General features: G+C 35.8%; 1 protein-coding gene across 1 annotated transcript in view; it reads right to left on the minus strand.

The window, feature by feature from the left end:
• The window catches only part of LOC115218632 (tetratricopeptide repeat protein 4), a 22593-nt gene extending 16974 nt beyond the window's left edge, over positions 1-5619 (minus strand). The window contains exon 1 of the mRNA XM_029788544.2: positions 5463-5619. The gene's annotated coding sequence lies outside the window, so the exon portion shown is untranslated. The remainder of the gene's footprint in view (positions 1-5462) is intronic.
• Positions 5620-11298: the final 5679 nt, after the last annotated feature.

Raw genomic sequence — 11298 nt, forward strand, 5'->3', positions numbered from 1 at the left:
TTAACGGGTGGAATTTTTTTTTTTTTTCAACTTTCCCTGGCCGTTGGGATCAGAGATTACTTCCTAAACTCATTATTTTTTTACTGTTGCTGTTGACAGGACAAAGGATTATTTTTTTTTCCTGTCGGTTCAACTCCAACCAACGGAACTAGGGCATAATGTTTTCCCCTTAATTTTACCTCTGTAACAATATATATATACAGTATCTCACAGAAGTATGTACACCACTAAAAATTTCATTAAAAAATTGCCATTACTCTGATGATATGAAGGAAATCAAATGAAATTGATACTGAATAAAATGTATTACGCATGCAAACATTATACAAATTTGGAACACAAAACAATAAGCATTTTCAAAGATATGAACAAAATATTAGTTTTCAAACAATATATAGAGATGTACACCCCAAAGGAAATTTGCTTTGGTGTGACTGCATTGTCTTCTGGGCATAGAATCGACTAAATTTCTACATAAAACCAAGGAAATCGACCTCCATGTTACATTGCAAGGATTTTTCTCCTCAACCTTCCTTTTCAAAACACCCCACAGATGTTCTCTTGGATTTAAATCAGATGACATGGTAGGCCAAGGCAAAACCTTTACCTTTTTATCTGATAAAAACTTAGTCGTCATCTTTGAAGTGTGTCTTCCTAGTTCCTTGATGCTTTTCAACATTGTTTTCTGTAAAATGTCACAATAAAGCCTTGAATCCATTGTTTTCTCAATAACTGTAAGTCCTCCCACACCAGCCACACTCATGCATCCCCAAAGCATAACACTTCCCTCGTGTTTCATGGTAGGCATGGTGCATCTGTCACTATTATCTTCACCTGGTCATCACCGTACTCGTTTAATACAATCTGACCAAAACAAGTTGATTTTAGTCTCATCAGGGAAATGGATTTTATTCCCAAAGCTCCTTCTCCTTACTCACATAGGTTTTGGCAAAAGAAAGACGACTTGATTTATGCCTGGAAATGAGGAGAGGCGTCCCACGAGGAATGCACCAAACTTCGGCAAACTGTTTGGTTGGTTACACTCTTTCAACTAACAGAAGACACTTCTTGGGCCAAAGATGAAGCGGTGCAACACCTGTCATCCATCATGTAACATTGGATGTGGCGAATGTTACACACAGTTAAAATAGAAGGACGACCTGGATGATGCTTATTGCTCAGCCGTCCAGTAGCTTTGTACTACTTCTGATTTACTTTGGCAACTGATTTATGCTAATATGTACTCGTTTGCTAATTAACTTGTATCCTAAACCATTCTTGTGCAAATTAAAAATAATTTTCTTAAAATCTTCAGACAATTCTTTTCCTTTTTGGTGCCATTTTAATCACAATGAAGAAGATTTTCACCATGGTACACAAATCAGAATTCCTACAAATGCAATAACAATGACCGATGCAAAAATGCCAGAAGAAATAATTTATTAGAATTGAAACTATCAGCAATATCTGAATTTAGTAAAAAGTGGATAAAATATAGAATATAGCAAATTTCCTTTAGAGGGTACATATTTTTATATTGTTTGAAAATTAATTATTTCATTCATATCTTTGAAAATATTTATTGTTTTTTGGTTCCAAATTCGTATAGTGCTTGCATGTAAAATATATTTTACTCAGTATAAATTCCCTTCAATATTATCAGAGTAATGGCAATTTTTTTGAAATTTTTTAGGGGTGTACATACATCTGTGAGATACTATATATATATATATATATATATATATATATATATACCAGGCTTCTTAGAACTTTACTAGAGATGGTGTTGATGTAGCTGCAAAAACAGGAAGTTCAACAATTTCTGATGAATCTATTTTTAGACTCAGCACAATTAATGTTCATTTGTGTTGTTTTTAATTTTCATGCTTCTTAGTTAAGTGTTTTAGTTTCTCATAATATCAGAAGTCATCTTGGAATACCAAAACTTAGTGTTGTTCATGATTAAGAGAAATAAATACTTTCATTTTGAAGGCTTCTGTTAATGCTTTAATTAACACATAATTGCAAGAGAAAAACAACTGTTAGCGAAGTTAGAAGTATTCAATTAGAAATAGCATAAAAAAAAACACATTAATTTTAAGATGTAAAAGTGTTTGAGTCACTAGAAATAATGGAACTTCCTGTGTCTGCAAAAACATTTCTGCAGTAAACAATATTTCAATTTCGCTTCTGTAAATTTCCTATTTCTTTGAAAATATTCCATATTTCTCCCCATTTACCATATATTTATATCTCTATGACACAACACACACATGTACATATATATATATATGTGTGTATTTATTATGGTCAAGTCAGTGTCAGTGGACAGGGTCTTTAAGCAAAAACATCTCAACTATGGTATTAAGCACTTTTTTTTTCAATAGCCAACATTAAATGAATTATATATATATATAAATATATATATATAAATATATATATATAGCAATAGTATAAGATGTGGATTCTGAGAATTGTGTGGCAATCACATAAAGCTCTTCTTACAGATTCAGCTATCAGAATACACAGTAATCCACAATAGAGAAGTGTAAAGCAGAGTGTCCATACAACTGAAATCCAGAAGATCCAGTTAGTGAAATTATTTCATGAGGAGTATATAGACCATAAAAAAAATCAGGATATATGAGAGGTGAATATATTTAATCACTTGTAAAAACTGTAAAGACCCCCTTTGGTCATGAATGACCATGGGATTGCACCTAAAAAGTTCCCTTCTAAGGTACAAGTCCAGGCCAGTAGTCATCCATGCATACCAGATTCCTCTCTGCACACCACCGATGTTATCCAAGGGAAAGGCAAAGGCTGAGGCAGCTTGGCACCACTTACATTGCAACTCACTTCTACAGACGACTGAACTGTTCAAGAACACAACACACAGCCCAGTCCGGGAATCAAACTCACCACATCATTGTGAGCTCAACACTCTAGCCACTGAGCCATGCGCCTTCACATAACCCCTTGTAATCTTTAGGATTATGACCATTTTGCTGCCTTCTTCAGTGGAAGAAATTATAAGCACCACACGTTTGCATCAATATTTATGCTCAGCATTATACACAACAATTGCAGATTCACAAATCAATGCTGACAAAGAAAGCTAGTTTATCCCACCACTGGAATATCAAGGATGCACCGACAGTTTGACTTAAATCTATTCTGGTGCTCTGAGGAACTAGCTTTCTTTTATTTGCATTGAATTGCAAATGTACAACTCTATTGTATAATGCTAAGCATGCATCGTAAAGCGAATATGTAAGCATAAGTTCTTTCACAATTAAATTATTACTATATGAAAAAGAGTGCAAAACAGCTGTAATCCTATGTAAATCATGTGGTGAAATAAATTCTATTCACCTCTCATACTTTCTGACTTTTATGGTGTAAAGTGCTCTGTTCATGGCTAACAGTTGTTTTGACTCTTATTTCTAGCAATGTTGCTGCTGATTTGCACCCTTACACACTTTTAGTGATGATTGTATTTGTGCTTTTTGGTTTTAAATTGCATCAAGGCACTTTAATAATTTATAAATATCTTCATCATCGTCATTTAACGTCTGTTTTCCATGCTGACACTAGTTGGACAGTTTGACTGAGGGCTGGCAAGTCAGATGGCTGCACCAGGCTCCAATCTGATCTGGCAAAGTTCCTACAGCTGGATGCCCTTCCTAATGCCAACCACTCCGAGAGTGTAGTGGGTGCTTTATATGTGCCACCAGTATGAGGGCCAGTCAGGTGGTACTGGCATCAACCACGTTTGAATGGTACTTTTTATGTGCCACCAGCATGGGAGCCAGTCAGGTGGCACTGGCAACGACCATGCTTGAATGGTACTTTTTATGTACCACCGGCATGGGACCAGTCAGCTAGATACATATATGCTTCAGGCTCGTGCCATCAGTAATTACTCAGAGTAGGCAGTTGGTGATGTTTGTGTAGTAAAACACCAAAAAAAAAGAAGCACAACACAGGTGCGTGACTAAGTTACAGGTAGATTTACTTCTGCCTTTATAGCGTGTAAAGAAAACGTTGCAGGAATGTATGCAGCATGTGTACTACAACAGTCCTGTGTATAGTTTTAATACTGAGATTGAAAAGCAGGGCTAAGTTATACCTAATCTATAAAAAAATAAAATATTGTATTTTATGCATAGTAATCAGAGTAACCTTCATAATTTTATTGAATTAGGTGTATATTTTGCCATAAAAGGAAAAATATTACTATCAGTCTATTCAGGGTAAACACTGCCTACCTTGCCTACCTAGGCAGCACGTCCCTGATATATATACATATATATATATATTGTGCATGTATCTTTTAGCTTTTACTTGTTTTAGTCATTAGATTGTGGCCATGCAGGGGCACTGCCTTCAAGAATCTTTGTTGAACAAATCAATCCCAGTACTTACTTTTTTAAAGCTTGGTACATATTTTGTTGATCTTTTTGTCGACTGTTAAGTTATCGGAATGTAAACACGCCCAACCTGGTTGTCAAGTGGTGGTAGGGGACAAACACAAACAGAAAGACACACACACACCTGAGTCGGGCTTCTTTTAGTTTCCGTCCATCAAATCCACTCACAAGGCTTCGATCACCCTGGGGCTATAGTAGAAGACACTTGCCCAAGATGCCACACAGTGGGACTGAACCCAGAACTATGGAGTTGGGAAGCAAACTGCTTGCCACACAGCCATATATATATCTAAATGCAGAGATAAACTATCAGCCAGATTCAAAGATAGAACCCGAAAACTCATCGTCACGATCAATGAATCGATTAAAGAATACGCACACCCGGGGTTTAGGGTCAGGGTTTTTCTAACACCAAAAACAGGTGGTGTACGTATTCTTTACCTTCGCCTTTAAAAAAAAAATAAAGTAAATAAGAGGACTTTATCAGGAGCCAAAACTTGTTTTAGGAATGGATCAGCAAAAGAAGACAATGTTTACTGATTGATGCGAAGAAAGGATATTACGTGGTACAGACGGGGGGAATAAGGGAACCAAATAAATCTAACGTAATTAATAGGTTCGACTTAATTAGTATCTGGATAATTACGGCTTTAGAAACTTTATATGATAAATAATAAAGTTATGTAAAAAAAAAAACAAATATGAATACGGTGAAACGAGGGTGTGTATGTGGTGGAAGAAAATGTTAGAAATAGCAAATAACTTTCATATTAAATAAAGTTTAGTATGTTAAACGGGGGGAAGGACACTTGGCATAACATAGTCCTAGACACTCTGACCAGACGGGATGGTCGCAGTTGGAAATGCTTTAGTTTGTGCTTAGACAACAATGACATACTGCTAGTATATAACAATCGTTTTCTATACATGAAATACAACAAAAGAAAAAAAGTTACATTTCTGGTACTTTAGTTATTGCTAAATAAAAATAAATTATTTTCTACAAAAACATGAAATGAAAGAATTTACCAATTCCAAAACACGTGCAGAGTGTGAGATTTGTCTTCCTTGGTTACCGGTGTAATGTTCCCTCACAAATAAATTTCCACCTCAAACCTGTTACTTGAAAATTTCATTCGTAACTTTCTAATCTGTTGAACATCAAAACTCGCCCCGAATCAACTCATCGAGCATTAAAAAAAGCTTCTCGTATTTTAAAACTACATTGAATTTAAATCAATAAATGGTATTTTTTCTTAAGTATAAAAAAATAACACCAAAACAAATGTAATTTGAAAAATTCAATATGAAACTTGAACTAAAACAATTAAAAGCAAAACTTAAAGCTGAATATTCATTAAAAGCGATGCCGATATATTGACCAAAATTACATAGAAATATCTTGAAATACTAAAGAGTACATTTATTCAATAAAATCGTCTTTTGCTTCAACCACAGACGACTTTTGATTCTCCTGCTACTCTTCTGGGTGATCTCCTTGTTTAAGTTGGTGAATGCTGCCATAATCCTTGCCTTCAGTTCCTCTTTGGTGTTACAAAGAGTTTTGTTGGGCTCCCGCTCAACTGTGCCCCCTACATAATAATGAAAGGGGTTGCAGTCTAGGAAGTTAGGTGGTCAGATGTTAGAATTGTCTGACAGCCACGACTGGGTTCTCTTGTTTGTGTGGCTACCTCCTCCAGGCACTTGACTCTGTATTGAGTCTGAGGCCGTGTGAAAAGACGAATGGAGGCATAATGTCACCATCACCAGTGATCACTCCAAACACGATGATGTCGACTGGATGTTTGATTTCTATCACTCTCGGTACACGTCCTCAGGTTGACATCCAAACACTCTGAAATGTTCGTATTGGAGCTTCCGGCACAAATTCCAAGCGGCACAACATGTCGTTTCCAAATGTCTGGCCTAGTGAATTGCATCATGGTGCTATTTTTCTCGTAGACACTGCCCAACTGACCACACTATATTGTGTCGTTGACAAAACCAAAAAACAAACAATGCGCATGCACGAATTATGAAATGGCAGCAATTTTACCATTGCACCTTATATGCGTGTGTGTGCGCGTGAGTGTGTGTCTGTGTTTGTCCCCCACAACCACTTGGCAACTGGTGTTGGTGTGTTTATATCCCCAGTAACTTAGCAGTTTGGCAAAAGAGACTGATAAAATAAAAAGTATCAGGCTTTAAAAGAAAGTTGAGTACTGGGGGTCAAACTGCTTGAAAATTCCTCAAGGCAGTGCTGCCCCAGCATGGTCGCAGACTTATGACTGAAACAAGTAAAAGATAAAACTGATGTTGAAAGGACTTCTTTAGCAAGTTTTTGCATAAAGCAGTAACAGAACGGAAGAATCTGAACGCAAAATTCTAGGTTTCAACAATTTCTTTTGTCTGTTGGAAAGTAGTGGACAGAGAATCTTGCAGTATTGGCTGTGGTTCTCTGTGTTCTGAGTTCAAACCAAACTGAGGTAAAAATTTGTCATCTATCCACTCAGGCACTGATAAATAAAGAACCAACCCAGAACAATAGTTTTGTGGAGTTCTAAGAGTGTTGCATTGGATATCTTTCCATATCTGTTTTAGTTCTTTGCATTGTATTCCTATAATAACAGGGGTGCTAAACTGTAAAGGTCTTGGCTGTTTCCTTGGGTAACACCGATGGCATTGGAGAGGGCAGATTTGCTGATAACTGTCAGTCATTCATCCATAATCTTATCCGGGCCTCTACAGCCAAACCTGCAAGTCTTCAGGTGCTGATTCCTAATCTCACAAAGACATATGAAACTCCCAAATATATTTATTGGTCATAGGAATTAAGAGACAAAAACAAATAGCAACCAATATTTGACTTGGAGCCCAGGCAGTAAGGGAGCAGAATTGGCACCATGCCAGATGCTGAGTTCAAATGTTGCTGACGATGCCTCAGCCTTTCATCCATCCCGGGTTGATAAGTACCAATTAGACAGAATTCCTCTGAAATTGCTGGACTTGTACCTAAAGTTGAAGCTGATATTTGACATAGTGTATAAGTTTCAGCATTTTTTATTAGCATCAGCACAGACCAGTAATTAATCTAAGTTTTATTTTTCTTCAAGATGTCTTATTTTTAATCAGAGAGAAATTAATTTACAAAAAATAAATCAAACAGAAAATCTTTAAAATATGTAAAACGATTAGCAAAATAAACCTGAAAATTGTCAATAAGAATTTTATAGAACTCCACTAAATCTGTAGAGTGTATTCAGAATGCCAGGAATTAAATAAAGAATTTATTTTAAACTGCCAGAAGAGACTGTTTCAAGTGACCCAACCAAGGGTAAGAGGGTCCACTGATTTTTATGGGGTCCTCAAAGAATTCTTTTATATGTGACAAGTTCGTTTTGGGACCAGTATTGCATGATCAGATATTGTTATTGTTTAGCCCCAGATCATCTCAAGCTTGAACAAATCTATGATCAAAGGCATTCCTGCCATGACCCTCATGCATTTTTACGTATCAGAGACTACACTGTCTAAAACACTCTTCCTTTCATTAAGGCAATAGGGTGCGATTTAAAGGTGATTTGGCTGTTATTTCTAGCAAATTGGCTGACACCATAAAGACACCCCCATTGTTTGTTGTGTTCCTCTATTTACACACCAGTGTATCATTATTTCAACAAACTACCTCGTTAGTGATTAAATGAGCCTTACTCTAAGAAGTTTAACAGCAACCTACATTCACTCAAAATGTCGCTAGTGTGGAGTAAAAATGATAATAATTAAAATGTTATCCATCAAAACCATTTAGCCATGGCTATTTCAATGCGATTGAATTTCAGTTGAAGTCAAACAGTTTTCCTTCCAATTAAAACCTCATAACACTTCCCTTCTACAAGGAATGGCCAAATGTTTTAACAATCCTCTCCATTGTATCCTGTCTCTTGCACACACACACACACACACACACGTTGTCAAGGTCAAGTAGAATATAACTGGTTTTGGCATATATATATATATATATATATGCAAATATATAGACATACATATGTATATATATATATATAGACATAAATATGTATGCGTATGTATATATATACACATATGCATACATATAAATATTTGTATAGATATGTATATATACATGTATGCATATATAGATACATGTATATATACTTATATATGCACACACACACATGTATCCATAGACACATAAACAACATATTCTCTTCCAATACAACGGTCAGAAGACATACTGACCATTCTACCAAATAAGCACCACTGCCATATCACAACCCACCCACCCCCACCTCTATTGCTATTTTGCTGTTCATGCTGCTTCAGTATAGAAACTTCTTACAAGCAATAAACATTCTATTTTGGAGAATTCAGGGAGATTACCATTTTCCTTCAAACACTCCAAAACTAACTGAACCATTGAAATAGCCACTTTGAAATACCATTATCAATTAATGAAATATCATCGTCAATTCACACAAATGAAGAACTAAGTATATGCCCCCCACCACCACCACCACATTTAAAGGATGTCTTCCTTTCATTTGTTTTATGTCTGTTTTTCTATGTTGGCATGAGTTAGATGACTTTATTATTAAGGCATTCTTTTACACTGGGATGCTCTTCCTGTTGCTAACCATTAAACTGTTTTTCAAGTGAGCGACCTCTAACTTCATTAGTCTTCAACACCATGAAGTGAGTTGAGGATTTACTGACGGAAGTGACTGCTCATAGTCTGCAACCTTCAAAGAGCATAAATGAAAACACACACGCACACACATACACACACAAACACATGCACACACACACAAAGTTTCATTTATCTTTCAGTATATTTTAAAACTAAGACTGAATGTTTATTAAAATTAGAGTTTAAGTTTTCATAGAAAAGTTTGATGAGAAAATGTAGTCTACTGAGAAGAGAACATGAACTCGTTTGTGACCATATTTCTGTTGAAATACATTGTTGTAGTTTCAATAAATTTAGAAAATAATGAAGAATTTTGTAAAATAGCAATCAGTAATTCTTGTGTACGGCCAACAAGTGGAAGGATATCACAGTAAAAGAAGACCTGTCATTAGGTAGAAGGATAAATTGAAGCAATCCCTAAAATCTCAACAGCTTAACTTGGACATCTTGGGAAAGTCATTGCCTAGATCGATCCGCATGGTGTAAAATGTGTCACGAGGCATTGAAACAATTTTGAGTTGAAGAAAAAGAATAATAGAAGAACTCTATCCTGCAACTAACAGACACTCTTACCCAATCCCAGGCAAAATCAAAATCCTCAATGTCCCCATTGCGACTTCATAGCAAAATCCATTCCTGGACTCAAATTTCATTCACACATCCATCGCAAACTGATGCAGCTTCTTAATGTTTTTTTGTTTGTTTTTTGGTTGTTTTCGTCCTTTCTATTACTTTCTTTAACTTTAAGCCCCTTCCTTCAAACACTCAAAACCGACAGGAGTGACCATCATTAAGCTAATGTTTGGAACATAAATTAAAATGAAATTTTGATGACAACTTAGATTATTTTAAAATAAGGAGTTTGTATGAAAAAGAAAACCAAGTGCAGTTTCAGAGGGGTTTGTTTTAAGCGGGATCGCTTCTATGAAGTAAAAGACAGCTGCATAAGATGAAAATATATATTTTGTATTATAATACATCCTATTTCTCATACTTACATGGACTAGCATCTAGTCTGTGGGGCTGTAACCCCTAAATATGAGGTGATTTAGACTGTGACAACCTTTCCAAATTATGCCAGCATAGAAAGCAGATGTGAAATGATGAAGATAGCAATGGTAGTGATGATAACGATGATGATGGTGACGATGATGATGGTGGTGGTGATGATGATGATGACGATGACGATGATGACGATGATGACTGTAATCAGTTTAACTAAAATGCATTGCCTTAGCAATTAGAATTCTATTGCAATTAACCCAATTTGCATAGCAGGGGTTGAAGAATTACAAGATGTCATTAAGTCACCAATAAAGTAGACACTTCTGAACCAAATAAACAGACTAAAACATAAATATTTTTTTTTTACTTTGAATACATTTTGTGTCCCCATAAATTAATGCTCCACAATTTCTAAACTACTTTTTTCATGGGTGAGTATCAAGAGTTTGACTTAATCTCTCTGAAATTTTGAATGTCTTTTGATATTCTTCAGTTATTCCAAGTTAACCAAATTTATATGTCTTGGTCTTTTATCTGTGGAAGATGCATAGGACCCATAAAAGCTACAGATACTCAGGAAATTGATTCTCTCAAATGCCTCATGAGATGATGGTGGATGTAGACAGTGGATGCAGCTATTATAAGAGGGAGACCCAGGAAGACATGGGACAAAATAATGAAGGTCAATCTTAAGACAGTGAGCCTTACGAAGGAGATGATAAAAAACTGAGATGTCTGGCACTTGTTGCACTCAAAAAGACCTGCCCACCACAGCAGAATTATTAATGCAACCCTCTAAGTTGAAGAGGTTTTTGGCCTTGAAGAGCCCTTGTGTCTGACCATGTGAAAAGCAGCCATGCTGGTTCACATAAAAGGAACCCAACATACTTTATAAAGGGGTTGGCATTAGGAAAGGCGTCTAGCCATAGAAAATGTTCCAAATGAGATTGGAGCCTAGTGCATCTCTCCAGCTGGTCAAACCATCCAATCCATGCCAGCATGGAAAATGGACATTAAATGATGATGATGATAATGATGATGATTGACACATTTAAAATTACTCCAAGACAAAATGAAGATCATACAGATGAAAACAAGTTTGATTATGTCAATAACCAGTTAATGAAGTTTATAAAGAAAATAACATTACTCAAC

The sequence above is a fragment of the Octopus sinensis genome, linkage group LG13 (assembly GCF_006345805.1).
Source record: "Octopus sinensis linkage group LG13, ASM634580v1, whole genome shotgun sequence".
In the NCBI taxonomy this organism is placed as follows: Eukaryota; Metazoa; Mollusca; class Cephalopoda; order Octopoda; family Octopodidae; genus Octopus; species Octopus sinensis.